General features: G+C 33.1%; 1 protein-coding gene across 3 annotated transcripts in view; it reads right to left on the reverse strand.

Annotated features, from left to right (window-relative positions):
* LOC136774705 (kinesin-like protein KIF20A) overlaps window positions 1-18,853 on the reverse strand; it is a 105,270-nt gene that overhangs the window by 29,041 nt on the left and 57,376 nt on the right. The gene's annotated exons all lie outside the window — the stretch shown is intronic.

Raw genomic sequence — 18,853 nt, forward strand, 5'->3', positions numbered from 1 at the left:
CATTTTGTGGCTAAAAACCGGAGAAGAAAAGTTTTGATACATGTTGTTTCGATTTGATTGTCTGCTAAATTAAAAATAAACTTCTTATCGACAACCTAACCAGAGTTATTTGCTAGGCGCGATATTTCATATAAGTTTTAAATACGAAAAGATGTAGAAAAAAAGCTTGAAGGAAAACAGATGTGCTATGTTGTAATAAATGCAAATATAAGAAAAAAAGATATTAGTAACAATTTTCTTTCTTGGAAATATTTTATTTACACTTAACCCATACCAAACGCGTACTCTCTTAGAATATGTATGGTGTTGCGTATATGGCGGTAATCGTTCATTGTGGATTAAATATTGGATATGAAACATGGATGGAAATGTTGAGAAAGGTAAATATATATATAAAATTTAGATATAAAATAAATAAATTTATAAAAATAAATTGATTCTTCATTTCATTTCTGTATTTTCTATACTAAAACATACCTATTTTATTTTAAACGTTTTCTTCTTTACTTGTTTATTTTCAGCATAAACAAAAATCAAGAAAGACATTTTATAAAAACATTTATACCTTTGGCCGAAAAACTGTGCACAGAAAAATATGGCTTCTTTTTGTAATCGTTTCCGCCGTTACATAGTCAAATAACTACACTAAATTTAATGAGAATTGCAGTTTGTGTGTGTGTGTGTGTATTTTAAATATTATATCATCCCTAACATACATACACATGTTGTAACGGGAATTTTTAGAATTCCCTTTACAAGTGGATGATTTTCTAGCCTATACAGCACATGGCTCTATGAATAAATATGCTTTCCCTTCTCCTCATACACCGATTCACCTGGGACTTCAGACCACTGCAATTATTGAAATTTCTTCATTAAAATAGTATCGTGTCAGCACCTATATGCCATTCTGATTTATTGTTTTCTAGCTAAGATCGTTGAATGTAGGTATAAGTGAAAGCGAGTCCAGGAGTAGGGAAAGCGGAGTAGTAGAATGGGATGGTGTGAGATAAAGAATTACCGACAGAGCAGCCATCTGGCGGAAAACAATGTAAAGAGGGGAGCGAATGGGAGCATAGACAGAGAGAGAGAGAGAGAGAGAGAGAGAGAGTGAGAACGAGGACTTAAGCCTCAACGACCATATACACCCTCCCCCCCATAAGACTTAAAACTTCCCAGATAAAAACCGAGTTCCTTATTCAAAGAATTCACGCCGGATTTTAAATGGGTTGGACCCACTAAGGAAAATGACCAGAACATCACTTGGCCCGATGAGGCACCTGATCACATTTTGGCCAATAGTGCTTAATTAATAAACGAGAAGGAGTGTTGTGAGGGAGCGGGCGAGGAACCGAAAAAGGATAGTCTGGGAAAATTGGAAGAAAGGAGAAGAGTTCGCTCTCTCTATCTCTCTTACGGTAACCGTTCGACGAGGCGAAAGCATATCGGTTGAAAGGACCTTTGGAATACGAAAGGAATAGGAGCTCTCCCAGGAGTGAATTCTGAGAGAAGGATAGCGGGAACAAGGTACCAGGATGGACCTTTGGAAAGCTACTTTGGACGTCGGCTAAGATCACTTTGGTATAATGTTGGAAGACCTCCTTATGTCTCTTGTGTGGCGGGTTAGTGGGTGTGATCGGCACGGGGGGAGGGCATCCCCTGGGTAGGAGGGGTTCGGGGTCCTTCTGTCGAGTTTCCTGGGTCCTCCACGGCTGGCCCATCTGTGAGGGATATTCTCTCCCGGGAATAGGCCGGGAGATGCTCGGTGGCTCGTCAGAATCGCGGAAGATGAAATTCCCCTCTTGCGGGGGCTTTGGGTTTCTCCAGGGCGACTTTCTCCACACACACACAGGCATCTTTCCACCGGATGGCAATATGAATAGGATGAATTTTACTCTGGCCCGGATGGTTTGGTCCTCTTTTCCCACTTTCTTATCATGGGCAGTCAGATGGCTGGATAGAAGGATTCGCGGGTCTAAAATAGCGTTGCTATAGGAGCGCTGTGATATTTCGTTAAATATCCCGCTTCCATGTCGGGACCAAATATCCGATCGGTTGAGGGTCGAGATTTGAACTTGCAAGATTAACTTATGATCCGTGGAGTGTCCGTCGTCCCTGGAATGCGCGACCGGGAGATCTGCGCCCAAGGCGTGCCGCCCCAATGGAACGAGATTTTGTGACCCATAGACGAGTCTCCTTCGGGACTTGGCCTTTAATTAGGGATCAGCCATCATTTCCCATTATCGAGCTGAATCAGTCACGTGAAAGAAAGAAAGAGCCGGGTAATAACTCCCCGGAACTACAAATTTCCCGCTCCTCGGGTCACTAATGAATAAGTGTGGCGAGCAGTATGCCTGTGTGTGTAAAATGAATGGAGTGAGTGTGCGCGTCTGTTTCAAGTGACTTGAGGAAAAATATCCAAGGCAGAATATTGTAAAAGTTAGAGATACATTTAATAAAGGTTCGGTGAAATCCCATAAGACAGTTTGCTTTCTCTTTATATTTGTTTCTTGAATCAGAAGGAAAGGCCGATTTGACGAGTCCCAGGACCCGTCCTAACCTTGCCCCTCTCCCTTACCATTTGAAGCTGACTAGCAGCGTAATTTGAATATGGAGGAAAATTTCATAAGGCTACGGTTTTAAGAACAAACCTGACGCCAAGCCATAACACGTTATGATCTTGGCTTAAATCCCCGTTACCCGATCGGTAAAGGCCTGTTAAGTTGATTTTCCACAGTTTTAGGCAACAATATGGATCTCCGCCAGAACAAATAGTATTAACCGTCATAATGTATATATTTATAAATTCCTCGAAGCTACTTTATCAAAATGTAGCGATAATAACTTGTCATTGATTAAATTTGTTCAGACCAAGTGTTTGCTGTGCGACTACTAGATATTTTCTTTTTCTATCTCACATCGTTGAAATCTAATGTGAGCTCTTGCTGTTTGCTATAAGTCAGGCCTGTTTAACTCCGACAAGCGGAGAAGCTATCACTCCTACCCCTACTTCTTCTGAATGCAATTGCTTAAGAGAAAACAAATGAAAAACGAGTAGGTTGCTCTCAGTTTGCTTGACGACTAGAAGAAGCCAAGTTTGAGTTCTTATGTAAGAGGGGGGAGGGGACAAGATTGACCTGCATATCGTAAGATAGTCAGGCCTGATATAAATGTATCATATTTAAGTATTAGACTGAATTTATTATTTTTCAATATAATAATTACATTGTTTGTCTTTTTCGCGAATATATTTTTCATACAGCATCAATGTAGTCATTGATCTCAAGTCACTGCTAAGCGAAAGTAGATCATGATATCATAACGCAAAATTTAATATAAAACAAGCATATAATAGACACATTTTTTCATAGAAAAGAACATTTTTAATATTGGCATTTTAACAAAATTTTTTTTTTTTTGTGACAATCTGACTATGTTAACCATTATGTGCCCATTCATGCTTACCAACGTTATAGCCCACCCAGGGTACCCGGGTATCCACTACACTTTTTTCCATTCTTCGACTTTATCTGTAAAGAATTAAGCTTTATATAATTTATATGTATTTAATAGACATTAAAGTCGCAATTTTTGTAATATTTTTCATACTTAAATACCGGTTTTGTGTCTGTAAACAAATTTATAAGTAGGTCGGGGAGTTTGCCTCAGGTAGCGCGTGAATCAGTTTTGACATTCGGTATAGATTAGCATGGGTAATTTCCTAAGAATACGGCTCGCGTGACAAAATACCATCGTATAATATTTAATAACCTAAGCTATTGTAATTATTTATTTATAAGCCCTTCTACTAAAAAAAATTGTTTTATAAGTGAATACTCAGCAAAAACATTGATAGAATCTTAGTGGGTACCCGGGTACCCTGGGTGGCACCCAGCGAAATGTAAACTTTTGGTGCTCAATATTTCATAGAAAAAAAATTATTTTTTAGTTTTTCAGTATTGTTCTTATTTCAGAAAGCTCTAAACAATGGAGATTTGAAGCGCTAATTCGATACTTCAATTGGTTTAGAAGTTATGATCATTTATATGTGTAAAAGGGTACACGGGTACCCGGGTGGGCACATAAGGGTTAATAGAAAAGCAGTTCACGACGTGACTGAAAGAGTATAATGAGTTTGAAATTGGTAACCGAATGATGACGTATCATTGACACGCATTTTATGTTGTAAAGTGAGCATGAGGGATCCCTTTAAAAATTTCCAAGTACCAGTTTTATTCCTCAAGATGAAAAGTCGTAACTGAGAGAGTAATAAATGAAGTTTGCTCCGTAAAAGTGCCTTTGTTTGCTTTTACGATAAAAAATTGTCTTTAATATAGCGAAGAATCAAATCAAAGCTAAAAAATATCGAAATATTCTTCTCTTGGTGTTACTCACAAAAAGTTTAATCTTTCATTTTATGAAAGATTAAAGCTCTTAAATAAAAGCTTATTAATTAAACTTTAATCCCTTCTTTTAATTTCTAAGCTATGATTATTGCAGGTAAAGATATGAAACCAAAAAATTTAGTTTGATCTTACTTGGGGGTGGCAAATATTATCTGTCGTTAATGTACCCAAAGTGTACATTTCATATATAAATACATTTTCTGTGGTGAATAACAAGTCAATTCCTTTAGAAAAATTTCTGTTCCAAAAAGATTAAATTCAATACCTATTCTATTTATATGATACCATCTGTCAAGTAGAAATCTACTCAGTACGTACTTTTACGTAGCCTGCGCTCCTGATATATCGCAAAAACTTTCAAAGTACATACGACTCTCGTATGAAATTTGCTAAAATAAAAAGTAAAGAAAACAATATACGTTATTTATATTAAGTATATATAGGGCATTCCATGTCAAATCGGCCACCCCCCTGCCCACGTCAATTTTTAAGATAAAATAGTTTTCAGTATCTTAAAATTATTGTTGAAATGTCTATTTTTTAATGCTGTTAGGCGTTTTTGAACATTAAAAATGGCCGGCCCAGAAGCAAGGCTGAAATAGAAGGAAGCTTAAAATTTAATATATTTTGCAATAACTTTTTCATCTGGTTTACGAAATTATTCTACATAGACTTTTTTATGTATTTTTGTCAAAATAACCGGTAAAATGTAAAAGAATCTAGAAAATTGATTTTTTTTATTAATTTTTTGTTGAAAACTACAGACTTAAATAAAAATTGATGTAGAATAAAAATGTCTTCAATTTATTGGAGAATATATTCAAACTTTTTGTATATAATTTTTGATTTTTTGAAAAATCGCAAACTCAAAATATTCAAAATACGTCTCTAAAAATTCTTTAACAATAGATTTAGGGACGTTGATTAGACCTATTTTTACCAAAGTGAGATAATTTGAATAATACACAAAAATTAAAGTTTTATATGTAGAAATTAATTCTACTTTAAATTAAATGAAAGATTTATTATTAAAAAATTTATTGGAAATATTTTTTACATTTAAATTATGATTTTGAAATACCTTTGAATGAGTCAAATTGGCTCAGTCCGTAAATCTATTGTTAAAGTTTTAAGAATATTATTCATTTAATTCTAAGACATTTTTATTACACAGCTATTTTTATTTCAACCTGTAGTTTTCAAGAAAAAATTAATTAAAAAAATCAATTTTGTGCATTTTTTTTACATTTTACCGGCAATTTTGGCAGAAAAGGCTATGTAGAGTAGTTTTGTAAAGCAAATGAAAAAGTTATTGAAAAAAATTAAATTAAATTTTACGCTTCCTTCTTTAAGCCTTGCTTCTGGGTCAGCCATGATGAATTTTCATAAACCCCTAACGGTAATAAAAAATAGATATTTCAACGAAATTTTTAAAATGCTGAAAACTATTTTATCTCAGAAATTGAAATAGGTAGGGGGGGGGGGGTGACCGATTTGACAGATAATGCCCCATATACATAATAGTCCGGGAGCCATCGACCTTTTGAGGATGGTCATTTCACCAAGGCTGAAAATTTTTTCCAAGCCTTATTTGGTATCACAAGTAAGTGAATGGACCTCCAGCTTGTGCGCAGTTCCGGGGGTGTAGCTGCGGCAGCCTCACACATGTAAAATAATAATTACAAAAAACTAATACCGCAAAAGCTGTAATCTTGTTATCATTTACATTATGTTATAAAATAAAGAAAAAACGTATCCAGCCGAATGTAGAGTGGAGGATTATGCCCCAGCTTTTCACGTAAAGAAGTAAAAAATGCGCACTGAGTAAAGTAATATCGCAAAAGCTGAAATTTGGTAAATTTATAGTTAAGTTAATAACTTAAACGAAAAAAACATCCAGCTTCATATTTAGTGGCGGAAAAGTGTTCAGCCGATGCAGTCAAAGACGCTGCGCATCGGCATGCGTTCGAGCGCGTTGTATCTTTGAATGCATCAGCTAGACACTTTCCCCCCACTAAATAGAAAGCTTGATATTTTTTTCTATTAACTTATTTACATAACTATTATATTACCGAATTTCAGCTCTTATGGTATAAGATATCTATACTTTTCTCATTAAACACAGCGCGCCCATGTAGTTATTATACTGTCTCACAAGTTTTTGAATTTAAAGACTATTAGTAAATATTTACTTTTCTTATTTTTATGTCTACATATTTCCTGCTTATGTTATGTATAATACGGTTTATCATGTATATTCAAATGTGTAACTATTTACCAATAGCCTATAAATTCAAAAACTTGTGAGACAGTATAATAACTACATGGGCGCGCTCTGTTTAATGAGAAAAGTAAAGATATCTTATACCACAAGAGCTGAAATTCGGTAATATAATAGTTAAGTAAATAAGTTAATAGAAAAAAATATCCAGCTTTCTATTTAGTGGGGGAAAGTGTCCAGCTGATGCATTCAAAGAAACAACGCGCCCGAGCGCATGCCGATGCCCAGCGTCTTTGACTGCATCGGCTGGACACTTTTCCGCCACTAAATATGAAGCTGGATGTTTTTTTCGTTTAAGTTACTAACTTAACTATAAATTTACCAAATCTCAGCTTTTGCGATATCACTTTACTCAGTGCGCATTTTTCACTTCTTTACGTGAAAAGCTGGGGCATAATCCCCCACTCTACATTCGGCTGGATACGTTTTTTCTTTATTTTATAACATAATGTAAATATTAACAAAGTTACAGCTTTTGCGGTATTAATTTTTTTTAATTATTATTTTACATGTGTGGGAGGCTGCCGCAGCTATACCCCCCGGAGCTGCGCACAAGCTGGAGGTCAATTCACTTACTAGTGATACCAAATAAGGCTTACAAAAAAATTTTCAGCCTTGATGAAATGACCACCTTCAAAAGGTCGCTGGCTCCCGGACTATAAAAAAGAGTAACAAGTTATAATACAACATTCCTATTTACCACTTAGATTTGAAAGTTTCATATAATAATAAATAACAACAATTTACATTTAACGAATGTTATACAATCTCAAACTGTGCTCGAGATTTCATAAAGTGAGATTTATTTAAGTTTTGTTCTAAAAGTCGGACAGCTTTCATGCATATACAATCTTCCATTTTTCAACGTTAGAATAGAGCGGAGCTATATATGAGCATCATTTTACTGAATTATTCACTATTTGCTATGGAACATCTAGCATTAACCGTACTTAAATTATTGCATAATTAATTTATCCTATTTTAAAATATGTAGGAAAAGATGTGACCTATAGTAGGTACCCCGTCTAAAGATCACTGTTCTTACACTGTTATTTAAACAATAACTGTAAATATTTTAATTTCACTACATTAGTCCAATGTGTACGAATGTAAATTAATTGCATCTCATTAGTTATAACGGATTATATAAAAGTCTCAGCAATCAAATTATTTTTACCGCGACACCAATAAAAATTTCGAAAATAAATTTACCTTGATCATTCAAACCGATTATAGCTATTACTTTACTCACAGTAATATTTTAAATCAATACTATTAAACTTTAAAATGATACTTGAAAGAACTATTTTGAACAATTTTCTTGGACTTTCCAATTATTTAACTAATAAGTTTTACAAGCACAAAGCGGGCAGGGTTAATTGATAATTATGATTGGATAATTTGCAGATGGTGAATTATATATAATGGAAAGTAATCAGTACACTATTAATCTTTATGCAAAATAGAGATTTATTAATTTATTTTCCAAAATAAACTAACATTTTCGGTATGTCGAAAATTTTAATTTAGCACTACATTCCACAGTGGAATGAAACGTTGATTTGCGGATATTGTAATGTTCAAAAACCCTTTATGTTTATGGAAAACCTTGTCTCGAACAAAAATGTTCTATTTCCTGTATAATACATATTTTAGGACACCCCTTTTGACTTTGAAGAGCAATACTAAGGTCATATGAAGGTAGAAGGAGGTTTTTTAAATTAAATCGTACAATTATTATTTCATAACCTTGTAACTCATTTTGAGGCTTCCTGAAACCTTACGTTTTTCATTTTTGGTTTGTTTTCTACTTTTTCATAGCAGGATTAAAATATTTATTACAAGTCATTTGCTTTCTTATAGATAGATAAAATTTCGTCGAAATAAGCTACAAGAGTAAAAATGATGCAGAAACTAAATTAACGTTTTACATTGTATATCTCTTCTTGTGAGAAAATTAATTCGGTATGGCTCTTAAGAAGGTAGAAAAGAGGGAAAGTTGCTCTGAAAACAAAAAGGCGTTATGTAATTTAAAATGAAGATAGTTTATTAAAAACTTTAAAAGATCAAAACAAAAGATTTAACAATTATGTAGAGCTCGTAGGCCGCAAGAAACAAACGACGAGGAGTTAATAGTGCTCAAGTGAGTCAAAAAGAATAAGAGAAAAAGCTCAAAGGAGCTAAACTCTAAAATGTAGTAAATGCTCCAGAGGGCAAGACGCAAAGATTCTCAACCTCGCTAGGAGTAAGGGTTACAAAAGCTCATGGAGCTTCCCAACCCACGAAAAAGTACCGAAGTACAAAACAGCTATCTCGATTAAAATAGAGCAGATACTCAGGGTTCTGCGATAGGATATCCCGCACCTGAGAGTCCCAGGCAACGACGCGCTATAGGTAAGGAAAAAAACCCTCCCTGGATCCCACCGAGAATTCCTCGTTTTTAGGATGGGATAACGCACCAGGAAATCTGGCGGAGTCGCAGAAAGGTGGAGAGACGGCTGTATAAGCTCACTCGGACCACTGGAGTTAACTGGGGTAAACAAAAATTAAGGTTCTGTATTTTGGGTTTTAGCAGCAATTGCAAGAGAAGTGGTGCCACTGGCCACTTAAGGAGGTACTATCGATAATAGATTTCCAATTCAGATTTCGACGAAATTTATTTTACAAGTGCTTTTTGTCGTAAAATATATTTAGTTCAAATTTCGTAATGATTAATTACCTATAAGAAAAGTTATGAGCATTTTCAATAACGTTTATTTAACATGACGCGCCTTATGGGAAACCACGATTTATACCACTTCCATCATAAAATTGAAAACATTTGTAATTAAGTTTGAAACTAAACTTCAAAGGGATTTAAAGAAATTATTTATGACGAATTTGAGTGCTGAAATAGCATTAGTTACCTGTGAGTTAGTAATAAGAAAATTGCTATAGAACCTTTCCAATTTTCACAAACAATTGGCACGACATGGCAATACCGCCAAAGATATCTGTGAGTCATTATACAAAATACACTGAACTTGCAGTCGGGTTGTCTAACAACTTTTATATTTCAGACGTAATTAGAATTTAAATTAGTATTAAAATTTATTATTATTAAACTCTTAACTTTATTACGCAAAATTTAACAAAATAATGAGGTATATTACAAGCGCTGCAGCCATATCTTTTTACTGCGTGAGTCAAATAAGAAGTAAATTACATTTGACTAGCATAATTCTGAGAGTACCTCCTTAACGGGAACCTGTAAGCGCAATGCAGTTCCTACCGCACCACTCCGAATTGACTACAGTGCTAACAAGCGGCGATAATTAGTACTACATCAAGCAGTTGAGAAGGAAGTATTCCCTACCACCAAGAATTTATGGTAGGAGAATAATCTCCTACCACGCTTCTGCTTAGGAGCACAAAAGGAGAAAGTGAGGGGAATAATGCTAATATTTAGGGGGGGGGGGGGGGCAAGCCACCAGTATATAGTACAATATTACAGTGCTATACATTTTGCCTGTATGTCTTCTTTCAAGACAATTTACCCAGGCAAACGTGGCTTACATAGTAAAAAGGGAAAAATTTAACAAATGTTTAGTATACTTCTTAATACACTAAAAATTAAATACCTTATGTACCCTAAAACTTTTTTCAGATATAGGAAATATTCACTATTTATAGTAAATGAAATAGCAAAGCCTAATTTATGAAATTATTGTTATTCTTGATAGAAATAACAATACTTCTTTTTAATATGTTAATTTGTAGATAGTTACCTTGTTTTCAGTAACATTATTACTACCGAGATAGCAAAATCCTGTCGTAATGTTGTCATATTGTCCTCAGAATGCAGTATTCCGTGATGACTAAAATAGACACAGATGAGGACTCATTTGTTCCTCAGATTGCACTCACGTCATGAGGTATCATTAAATCATAGAAAATGTTGAATTCTCATGTAGGATAATTCTTCAATTTTTAATGCCGGCGTTACAACATTTTCGCTCTGCATTTAATCTAATTTACTTTCATTTTTGATGTCCAAATGATTTGACCGTACTTTTGCTGATGAAAAATCCTTTTCCCTGGTGGGTCTTGAACGCTGGTCGTTGGAATAATGAGACTGATACCTTGTCCATTATACTGCCTGACGTTAGTTAATAGCAAAGTTCCATTTGTCTATATATTTCGACTGGCTGTAATTTTATCGGTCACATTAATTAAAAAAAAAATGTACGTGCTGTAGCGCTTATAGCCATATATAGCTTGCTTCTTGAATACTCGTTATTTGAAAATATTAAATGTATTACCACAATTACATTCAAGGTACTCATAATTCACACTCATGGTGTGTCGCTAGCAATCTTCATATTATTATTATTAGATCTCATTTTTTTCTTACAATATGACGTGAAATGTAGAACATAGCATGTCTTCACGATACGTCAGTAAATGTCACGATGTGAGCTCAGGATCATATTGACATTATATGAATGCAATCTTCCGTACAGTCCAGCATCGTTACCCTGCGTTCGGTGAATTTCAATAAATTTTATCTAAAAAATTATAAAACCAATTGAAATTTGACTTGAGATATTTGAAGCTGTAAGAGGAGATGCATTTCTGATAATTTTTTCTTCCGTTTCTTTCATCTCTAAGATAGTTTAAACTTATATAAAGTTATCAAATTTGCGTTCAGACTGTTGCTGGTCAGTCTCCCCTCTTAAACTCTCTCATGTAAGAGTTGCAAGTAACAGTGTTTGCGTCCAACGCTCGGCGTAGTGGGGACAGGCGTTGAAGGAGGGGGGCCGGTTGAAGTCAGAAAGTGGGGAGGCTGGAGTTTTCCGCCACGTGGGTCTTCTATACCGGGGCATCGCCCTAAACTACGAAAACGAATTAACATTTTCTGACCATATTTGTGGATGGATTGTCTTTTCATTGTATATTTTCGGAAGCGTCGAGAGGTAAGATATCGACGTACAATTTTCAATTTCTTAAATTCTTCATGATTTTCGTTTTATTTATTTTTTTTTTTTCAAAAATTGAAGACTGTGTCGCTAGATTACTTCCTGACGTTTCCGAAAGTATGTAATGAAAAGACAATCCATCTATAAAGTCAGTCAAAAATTGTAAATCTGTTTTCGCTCTGTAACATCGGTATACGGATTCTCGTTAAGTATACCGCGAGCAGCAACTGACGAGCGAGATCGCTCCGTTGGGCAACAATCTGTCGGTGTTGAGTAGAAGTGGTGAAAGAGGAAAGAGATGGAGAGCGCGACGGAGCCAGACGGCTCGAGAGTCCCCAACAGCTTACTCAGACGCAACCTCTGATTTCCAACACTCCTTCAATAGCTATTATACTTTGTTGCTTTAATAAAGAAATTATTAACAGAAAACTTTTAAGATTTTTCATTATATGAATCATATTATAAAATAAAAAGCATATAGTGTTTCGGAAAGCCTTAGAGATGAGGTACAATTTTATAAAATAAAAATTGTAGGATTCAATTTAAAAAACTTAATTTGACCTTCATAAAACCTCAGCATTCCTATTCAAGGTAAATATAGGTGTCCTAAATTGAGCGGTACACACAGAAAATAGAACATTTTTGTTCGAGAAAAGGTTTTTGCATAAACATAAAGGGTTTTCGGACATTTCGATGTCCGCAAAATCAACGTTTCGTTCCACCGTGCATCGTATTGAAAAAATTTAATAAATAGTTAATATAAATCAAGCTCTAATTTAAAAAAAATAAAAATTTTCAATGTTTTATATTCTCATGAATATCCGCAGTCTACTAATGAGGTATCTTGGTATCAAGAAATAATACAGAAGGTTGTAGATGTAAAAATCTAAAAACAAAATAATTAGGACAATATTTTTGTATTATTTCTAATGATGTGTCGGTTCACACCCGGAAAAAGACGAGGTACCAGGTGGGGGGGGGGGATATAAAAACTCAGCTAATAGAGGTTGTACTATTTATATAGATAGAGGATCTTCTTTTTATGATGTTTACCATGAATGAGGTTTAACTTAGAAACCTCATTCATTACTATAAATATAATTCATGCCCCGTTCTCAAGATTACACATGTAGTACTTCCTGCGTCCGCAAGAGTGTCACAACTTCAAAGAGGATTTTGCTATATTTGTATGAAGGTATTACATAACCATGTGTTTACGCTACATACATTGTCCAATAACAACAAAAGTATCAATACATTGAAAAAATCACTATCAAAAATATTGTATTGCATATTATCATACTTTTAAATATTATTTGACATACTATTTAATGTTGTTCACATTTTATAAGTAAAATCATGTTTTCTTTAATCTATCAACATAACGAAACTACCTTTAGACATCTTTTAATGCAGCTTGAAGAATAATAGCATTATGGAAAAGTCGTTAACGCTTTTCATTATCATTATTATCATATGTATAAATGGCTTAAGATTTTTTTACATTCTGAATATTCGCCTAACTGTATAATAATTAAAGTAGACAATCGGTCTATACATATATATTAATATGTAACACAAAACCTATCGATAATATTAAAAAATTGTGTAAGTGTTCTTTTCAGAATTAATCATTTTTCCTAGAGTTTCAGGGTTTACGGCTTGAGAATCATTTATGGGGCATCTAAAGTATTAATCTTGCGCGGAGGTGGAGGGGTGGGGGTTTAAATTACTCCGAAACCAAACACTGGATCCACCTAGAAGACGCACAGATAGTCCCGCATCTTTCGGAAGAAAGAGTACCCGTAAATTAAGTTCGCGTATGCTCTGGAAAATCAGTATCCAGATGAGCATTACTGCAAAACTGTTAATAATGCACTATATTACCGTGGTAGTCCAACATCCAACAACGAATATTGCTTAAAGAGGGAAATATATACAGAGTGTGTGTATTAGCAATGATTCTTTTAATTTTAACCACATATTCTTGAGAATTAACTAAATCGAAAAGTCATGTACGATTAATACCGTAAAAGCATCATTGCCGAGATAAATCAATTTTAAACCGATAAATCAGGGCTTCGATTCAACGGAAAAATTACTTTACTCTCAATTTCGTTACCAGTTCCCTTTCGATAGACAAAAAAAGCTCGTACTTCATCGTACTATATTGTCACACGCACATATGTGAAACTATACTAATGATAAATATTACCTCCGACATCCTTCTTTCCTAAACCTGGTGCAGATGAAATTTATTTTTTGCCTATTTTTAAAAAGATCCTCGAAAGCACCCATTTAGTTAAAAATTCTGGGTAACGATACGGCGTTATCTGTCGATTCATTTTCAAGGTGTTTCATTTTTTCAATGACGTGACATATGAACTGCTCTAAGGTAGTCAAAAAATAAGTATTATATTGAAAAAGCGATTATAAGAAATTTTTTGAAAATCTTACTGTTTTATCTGATAGAGCAGTTTGCTGTACATCATTGCAAGAGCAAGATGAGCTAAAATGACTTGAAAATTGGTTTTCATGTAAAGTCATAGCCTTGTCTCGAAATTTTTGCCTAATCAGAGAAGAGCATGAAGGATTACTCTAAAAATAAATAGGCCTTTTTTCATTTTATGAAAGAATAAGCTACAAAATGAAGAATAATTTCTTGTTAATGCTGTAGATTATTATTCATAATTTTTGTACGCTCTTACTTACAATAAGATTTTAGATAAATTAGTAAATACTTATGTTTTTCTCATCAGTTTATTACGATTTGCTTGGTGAATTGTAAAGGATTACCTTTTCGTGTGACCATATCAACTTCTGGTCACTATAAACTAAAATCTGATCTAGCAATTGGCTAGTTTTATTGGCAAGTCCATTTAGGCAGATACTATGCAAAAAGTACTAGGAAAAAAGGTAAAAACTATAGGCAATCTACGACATAAAAAAAAAATTACTCTTAATTATGGGGATTGTGTTCTTTCATAACATTAAAACAGGCTTATTTATTCTCAAAGGGATCCCTCAACCTCCACTTAGGTTGAAATTTTCAGAGAATACTATGGCTTTATACTTAAATATCTATTTCCGAGTCATTTTGCTCTTCCAATGATGCAGCAAACTACTCTATCTGATAAAACAGTAAGATTTTCAAAAACAGAAAAAATACAATTTCTTATAATAGCTTTTTTAATATAATACTTATTGTTTGACTACCTTAGACCAGTTCATATGTCGCGTCGCCGAAAAGATAAAACGACTTGAAAATTAATCTACGAATAACGGCGTATTATTCTCCAGACTTTTCATCTAAATGGGTGCTATCGAGGATCCTTTTAAAAATAGACAGAAAATAGATTTCATTAGCACCAGGAATCAGGAATGTAAAACATTAGGAGGTAATATTATTAATTCGGCCTAGTTGCGTGAGTGTGTGTATGCGTGTACGATAATATGGAACGGTGAAGAAGTACGAGCTTCTTTTGTTTTTTGAAAGAGAACTGTCAACGAAAGTGAGAGTAAAGTAATTTTTCCGTTGAATCATCAAGGCCCTGATTCATCGGATTAAAATTGATTTATCTCAGCAATGATGCTTTTACGGATGTCACAGTATAGCACTTTTCTACTTAACTTAACCCCAAGAATATGTGGTTAAAATTAAAAACATCATTGCTGTTACACCCTGTATACAGGGAAAGTCATAATAATATTTCGGTAACGTTTCAAATTGTTGTGTCGTTGCTGGAACCATTATTAGACCAAGGTTACTGTCTCATCACGGATAATGTTTATACATCACCACACCTGACCATTTTTTGAGTTAGTCATAAACGGTTACCTATAGAATCATATGAAAGAACAGAAAAAATATACGAAAATTTATTCATACGAAAACATTGAAAGGGGTAAAATAGTAGCTTTTCAACGTGGAAAAATAACAGTAATGCAGTGGCAAGATAAACGAGGAATTTATTTGTTATTCACAAGCCACAATATCGAAAAGGCAACAACAAATAAAACAGGTAAAGATGGTAATTTTATATCTAAAACAAAGTGGTGATAGACTTTAATGAAACGATGGTTTTTGATCGTCTAGATCACCACATTTACATGACTATTCTATTATAAGAAAAAGGAGAAAAAAGAATTATAAAATTTTTTGTTTTCTGTTGCTACCCACTAGTATTTGGGATGCATATGCTCGTATAAAAAAAATTGAGATGAAAAAAGATTTAGACTTTAGAAGCAAATTAGCAGAAAGACATGTACAAAAGTATGACAGAGATTCAAATATGAAAAAAATCGGGTAGACTATGATCTTCTGGAATGTTATGACTAGTATAACGTAATTTTTTCAGTTTTGTTCCAATAACGTCAATAAAAGCAACTCTTACAAGATATTGAGGTGTATATTGTGCTAAAAGGGATAGCAAAAGAAAAGAAAATCGCTATACACATGTATAATACTTGCAATATTGGACTGCATTGTACCTTGCTTGGAGATATATCACACAAAAGAAAATTTTAAATAGTTTGTTTTAAATAAATAATACTATTATTATTTTTACTAATCAAAATGTTTTTTTTTGAAACAGCAAATAGACAAAAAAGATCAAATTAGTCGCTATACGTGCAAGAGTGCAAAATTCATCGCTTTTTTGCGATATGAATTAAAATCCAAAATAAAAATAGTTTTTGCCTAAACCGCGTTCTACAATGTATTTTATTGAATAAAATAATTTTTTTGCCAATTTTTGTAAGAAAAGAGTATAGGTTAAGGGGTTAAGAGTACAAAAAATTGTTTTTTTTTTCGATTTACATATATATCCCCTTTAAGAAACACTAATATTTAGACTTTGTTAATTTGAAAAGCACTGCTTTGATTTTAATCCATTTTAAGGGGTTAGGGGATTTTAATATCGTGAAATAAATCACTTATATCTCGATTTTTTTTACATTTAGTGAAACTTTTAACGAAAATAAAATAGAGTACATTAATAACACGGCTTTAATGAGTATATGTGAATTATTTCATAACAAAAAAGTTATAACAGTAAGTACACCAGCCGGTTTCATCAATGACCTTTCCAAAAAAAGGTTGCTGGCAGTGAGCAGCATAACTCAATAATGGATTACCTGAAAATAAAATTTGAAATTAATATGAAAAGTAGAATCTTGTTTGGGGTCCCTAATCGAAGGATTTGAAAAAAGAAAACAGTAGAAACAAAATGGCAAACCTTTAAACTTGAAAATTCATTTTTGCTGAAAAACTTTTGATGTTTTTCTTAATAAAACAAAAAGTGGTAAAGATAATAAGAAATCCTTCGATCTAGGACCCCAGTCAAGACTCTACTTTTCATATTTATTTTACATTTTACCTTCAGATGATACATTACATGCTGCTCACCGCTAACAATCTTTCTCGGAAAGGTCATCCATGAAACCAACTGGTTTACTTACCCAGATAACATTTGGTGCGCAGATTGGTATCAAATATAAAAGCATTTGACTTGGTATTTGCCTTCAAAACCTGCACATACTATCCTTTCAGCAGAATGCCGCCAAAAACAAAACGCAATTTGCACACAACATCCTGAGCGCAGATTTATAACAGATTTGCAATAGTGTCTACAGTATAGCCTCTAAAGGCAGACTAAAAACAGAAACAAAGCAGGATTTATTACTCTATGTACGCTCTTTAAATGGCTTTAAATTGTTACCTAATAAAACCAAAAACGTTGAGTCAACGTAATTTTTGAACGCGTTATCTATAGTTGAAACAGCGTGCCCTATGTCGCCAAAATCAACGTTTCTATCAACGATTACTTTAACATTTATACAAACGATTTATTTAACGCGTTTCTGTTCGATTGAAAAAATTTGAGGATGAAAAAATTCAATCGCGTAAATAATTGTACGCTTCAATTTGCATTAGAATTACAAAATATTATAAGTTACAATTATATAATCAAATTTTACTAAAAAATAAAAATAAAAAAATATCAGGGGATGATAGCTAGACGCGAATCTGCGTCCTGCCGGTTTTTCCTCCCGCACGTAAGCGCATCTTAACCATTAGGCTATATTAGCATATATACGATAGATTGTTACAATTTTGATGAATATACAACTGATATTGAAAATCACCTTACGTTATTATTTTTCGGAATGAATCCTAAAATTATGTATAGTTAAATATTGTTATATCTTATAGTTTTTTAATCAATTAAATAAATATTATTAAAAACAATATTTGAACTATATCCTTCACATAATTTCAGTTCACGAAAAAACGTTGTTGTGCTAACGTTATTTAATCGTTGCATCTATAGAAAAACTCAATATTTAAAATACGTTAGAAAGATGCATTCTATTCAACCGTTTCAAATTGATTATAGGTAAAAACATTGATCATGCAACGTCAATTAAACGTTATTTCTCCTGGATATTTATCATTATATGCTTAAAAATTTTCGGATATTATAATTAAGGAGTTAGACCACTATAGAAGTTGAAAATGAAATGCGTTCTTTGAAATTTTATTTTTTTATGGAAGGAAGGAAAATAAAAAAAACTAAGTACATATGTTATGAGGTATAATTGAAATATAGTATAAAAAAATTTTAATTGAAAAATATTGCAAAATAGTGGCACCATAGCTATTCTTCTAAACTATTGATTTTTTCCACGGCACGCAGCATAACATCAATAATTTTTAACATTTTCTTTCGAAATTTAAATCACATCTTTAAAGCAATATTTCGAAGAATAGTACATAGAGATTTTTAATAATATTCATTTTCGTATGATTGGCGTTTATTTAAAGGAAGACTCAATTTTTTTGCTAAATAAATGGTAATTACTTGTTTATATAAAATGTTCGAATAAACCAATCGAAATTTCTCTAGGTATTTCTCTTCGAAATGTTGTTTTAAAGATGTGATTAAAATTTCAAAAGAAAATATTGAAAATTGTTGAAGCTATGATAAGTGCGATGGAAAAAGTCAATACTTCAGAAGAATAGCTCTGATGCCACCATTTCACAATATTTTTCAATGAAAATTTGTTATACTATATTTCAATTTATACCTAATAACACATATGTGTACTTAGTTTTTTTTATTTTCCTTTCTTCCATAAAAAATAAAATGTTAAAGGATGCATTACATTTTCAACCTCTACAGTAGTCTAACCCCTTAATAAAATTT

Source organism: Prorops nasuta, unplaced genomic scaffold, assembly GCF_024137725.1.
Source record: "Prorops nasuta isolate Cenicafe-Biocafe unplaced genomic scaffold, Cenicafe_Pnas_1.2 PNAS00006, whole genome shotgun sequence".
In the NCBI taxonomy this organism is placed as follows: Eukaryota; Metazoa; Arthropoda; class Insecta; order Hymenoptera; family Bethylidae; genus Prorops; species Prorops nasuta.